The following is a 4669-nucleotide window of genomic DNA, read 5'->3' on the forward strand; positions in this document are numbered from 1 at the left end:
CTTGATGCCATTTCCGATCTCCTTGCTCAAAGCTCCATTCACAAAACTGTTATGGGGGATTGTTCTTCGGTATGTGACTCCTCCAATGGTCCAATTAGTTTTTGTTCTACTGCTTTATTTATTGCAAATTTTTGCTGCCAAGGTGACCCTGTTCTTGAGCTTGCATGTCAAATTTATATGGTCAAAAGTAGTTTTAATGCATGATATAGCCTCTAGGCACTTGTGGGAGTAGTTGCTATCAATCTTGTTGAGTTTGTTCACTTTTATTTTAAGTCACTAAAATTTCAGAAATTTTTCAGAGAAAGAAAAATGCATAGGAAAATGTACCAAGGTGGTCCCTCAAGGAAGCAAGGACCAAGGCTCGCGATACGTGAGCCGGACGATGAACCACCAATGGAAGCTCAAGTGCGGCCTTGTGAATGGCCGTCAGAGGAGTTTATGGTCCAGGCATGCATCAAGGATGAATTTGACGCGTATGTGCGTAATGCTGATCTTGAGGACTTCGTGTTAGATAAGTGCCTACAATACACTACTTAACTGATTCCTTTGTGAGGAGGTTTAAATTTACATCCTCACGCAATTCTCACACTGTTTTATTTGATCTTTATGATAAATCATATACCATGGACTGATACGTCTCCAACGTATCTATAATTTTTGATTGTTCCATGCTATTATATTATCCATCTAGGATGTTTTATATGCATTTATATGCTATTTTATATGATTTTTGGGACTAACCTATTAACCTAGAGCCCAGTGCCAGTTTCTGTTTTTTTCCTTGTTTTTGAGTATCGCAGAAAAGGAATACCAAACAGAGTCCAATTAACGTGCCAATTTTTGATGATTTTTTATGGACCAAAAGAAGCCCCCGGAGTAAAAGAGTTGGGCCAGAAGAGTCCCGGGCCGTCCACGAGGGTGGGGGCGCGCCCTACCCCCCTGGACGCGTCCCCCTATCTCGTGGACGACTCGGAGACCCCCCTGACGTGAGACCTACGCCAAAAATTCCTATAAATACAGAAACCTCCAGAAAATAACCTAGATTGGGAGTTCCGCCGCCGCAAGCCTCTGTAGCCACCAAAAACCAATCGGGACCCTGTTCCGGCACCCTGCCGGAGGGGGGATCCCTCACCGGTGGCCATCTTCATCATCCCGGCATTCTCCATGACGAGGAGGGAGTAGTTCACCCTCGGGGCTGAGGGTATGTACCGGTAGCTATGTGTCTGATCTCTCTCTCTCTCTCATGTTTTTGATGTGGCATGATCTTGATGTACCGCGAGCTTTGCTATTATAGTTGGATCTTATGATGTTTCTCCCCCTCTACTCTCTTGTAATGGATTGAGTTTTCCCTTTGAAGTTATCTTATCGGATTGAGTCTTTAAGGATTTGAGAACACTTGATGTATGTCTTGCATGTGCTTATCTGTGGTGACAATGGGATATTCACGTGATCTACTTGATGTATGTTTCGGTGATCAACTTGCGGGTTCAGTGACCTTGTGAACTTATGCATAGGGGTTGGCACACGTTTTCGTCTTGACTCTCCGGTAGAAACTTTTGGGCACTCTTTGAAGTACTTTGTGTTGCTTTGAACAGATGAATCTGAGATTGTGTGATGCATATCGTATAATCTTACCCACGGATACTTGAGGTTGTCGGGGTCTTGGGAACGGGGGTCCCCAGACTTGCCTGCCTGTGGCCCATAGCGTGGCTCCACCAGCAGCCCTATACGGTCCATCTTCAGCAACAAACACTCAAGACCCTCGCGAGGGGCCAAGCCTCGCGAGGCGGATGACACAAGACCTCCTCGGGGGCGGCCTCACTAGGCCGGCTCATGAGGGGCAGAGAGATCAAGGCAAGGGGCACCTCGCGAGGTTCCTGTGACGCAAGCCATGACGACTGGAGCCAGGCAGGCGCCACGCGGGCGCCAGCGCGCGCAGTGTCCTCGTTTCCTCTTTGGTGCTAAAGAAGGAAAGCGCAGGTGAGGAGTCCCGAGGCATCAGGCAAAGGTTTCTATATCAGTGCGACGAGACCAAGACCAGCAGGACGACAGGATGGAGGTCACCGTGGAGCCCAAGGCGGCGTCACCACCAGAGCCTTTGGCAGGCGAAGACCACCTTTAGTCAGGATAACTTGTACTAGTTGTCCCACTTCAAATTTGGCCGTTGTGGGATCCTTCCCGCTCAATATTTGGGGAGAGGACAAGGGCCTCTATAAATAGGACTAGCCACCACCATAGGAGGCATCTGGATTGGATCCTCAGCCACACAAGTTCACCAAGCACAAGAACACCTCTCCTAAGGAGGCTGTTCTTCCCTTGTAATTGTTCATCCTCAGCCCAAGAGGCAATCCACCACACCACACTGGAGTAGGGTATTACACCGCATCAGTGGCCCGAACCAGTATAAACTCTTGTGTCTCCTGTTCTTCGGGTTCGTCGAGCTAGGCCTTGCGATTGTTGCGATAGCGATCTAGGGAGAGAGAGAGATCTCCATGCGCACCCGAGTGTTCGAACCTCAAGGGTTTTGCCAGAACCCGAAATCCGACATTTGGCGCGCCAGGTAGGGGTGCGCCGAAGCTTACCTTCCGTCGATCTACGCTTCGCCATCACCGCGCCTCACCCTCATGGCCGGCGCTGCTCTTCCGGCTGCGGCGACCGATGCTCGTGACGGGGCCAGGGGGCTCCGGGCCTTGGCCCCCGCCTTACGACAGGTGCAGTGGCCACCCAAGTTCAAGCCAGAGATGCCGACGCGCTATGACGGCGCGGCGGACCCGTCGGCTTTCTTGCTGGCGTACGAGGAGGCCGTCCTTAAGGCTGGGGCGACGACAAGGTCATGGCCAACTGGCTTCCCATGGCCCTCACCGGCGCACCGCGCGCCTGGCTGCTCAACCTCCCCGGATCTACGGTAGCATCTTGGGAGGAGTTGCGGAGCCTCTTCGTTGCGCGCTTCGCGGCACCGGCGCCCCTCGCTGTCGCGGCCCTCCTCGGTGTCTCGCAGGTGCCGCCCTCGGACCGTCACGCCAAGCCGTTCTTTCGTCAGATCAGCGCCGCTACCACGCGACAGGGGGCTCCCCCGGGTTGGGCGGCGCCCAAGGCCGACCTGACCTTTGATTCGGGAGATCACCCCGTCACCACCGTCGGCTCGGGCATGCTCCCAATGCTTTGCACGCCCACCATCTGCAACGTAGCCATCACCAAGACCCTCATCGACGGCGGCGCCGGCCTCAACATGCTCTCGGTGGAGGCCTTCAGCCTCCTTCACGTACCACTCGAGTGGCTCCACCCCAGCAAGCCCTTCTCCGGAGTCGGCGGCGGCTACTCCAGCCCCCTGGGGCAGATCCATCTTCCCGTGACCTTCGGCACCCGCGGCAACTACCGCACCGAGCTGATCGACTTCGACATCGCCCGCATAGGCCTTCCGTACAACGCCATCCTCGGATATCCAGCTCTGGCTCTGTTTATGGTGGCGATCCATCCAGCCTACAACCTCATGAAGATGCCCGGGAGCAGATACCAAGGAAGCTCTGGTCGCACTCAAGCTTGCCCTCAAGACAGCCGCGGTGGCGCGACCGGTCGACGAGGCCTCCTCTGGAGTTAAGGGGGCCGCGCCGGCCAATAAGAAGCAGTTGTTCACTCAAGATCGGGCGGAAACCAAGCAGGTGCCGGCCGAGGAAGACGGGTCTTCTGGAGCCACCTTCACCATAGGTGCCAACCTCGACTCAGATCAAGAGAAAGCCTTGGTAAAGTTCTTGCGCCCAAACAAGGAAGTATTCGCCTGGGAGCCCGATCAGCTGGTGGGGGTCCCAAGAGGGGTGATCGAGCATCACTTAAGGGTGTGCCCCGATGTGCGCCCTGTGAAGCAGAAGGAATGGTGACAGTCCACGGAGAAGCAGTCCTTCATCGTCCAGGAAACCCGCAAGCTGGAAGCAGCAGGTGTCATTCGCGAGGTTTGGTACCCCGAGTGGCTGGCGAACCCCGTCGTTGTGCCAAAGAAAGGCGGGAAGGAGCGCATGTGTGTCGACTTCGCCAACCTCAACAAGGCCTGTCCCCAAGACCCGTTCCCGCTATCGTTGACTCCACCGCCGAGTGCGACCTGCTGTGCTTCCTGGATGCGTTTTCAGGCTATCACCAGATCAAGATGGCAGTAGAGGATGTGGAGAAGACGACCTTCCTGACCCCTTGCGGTGTGTACTGCTAAACTTGCATGCCGTTCAGGCTGTGCAATGCGGGCGCAACCTTCCAACGGCTGATGCATATCACCCTGGGCCAGCAGCTCGGGAGTAACGCTGAAGTCTATGTCGACGACATTGTGGTGAAGTCTCGGGAGGCTAGAACCTTGATTCAGGACCTGGAGGAGACCTTCGCAGGCCTGCGCCAGGTGGACTTGCGGCTCAACCCGGAAAAGTGTGTATTTGGTGTCCCTTCCGGCAAGCTGTTAGGCTTCCTCATGTCCCATAGGGGGATCGAAGCCAACCCAGAGAAGGTCAAGGCGATTGAAGACATGATCCCACCACAAACCCTCAAGGAGATGCATAAGCTTGCCGGCTGCGTGACTTCATCGGGGCGCTTCATCTCCAAGCTGGGGGAGCGCGCCCTGCCATTCTTCAAGCTGATGAAGAAGAAGGGTCCGTTCGAGTGGACTCCGGAGGCTGACCAAGCATTTCAAGAC

The sequence above is a fragment of the Aegilops tauschii genome, chromosome 3, assembly GCF_002575655.3.
Source record: "Aegilops tauschii subsp. strangulata cultivar AL8/78 chromosome 3, Aet v6.0, whole genome shotgun sequence".
In the NCBI taxonomy this organism is placed as follows: domain Eukaryota; kingdom Viridiplantae; phylum Streptophyta; class Magnoliopsida; order Poales; family Poaceae; genus Aegilops; species Aegilops tauschii.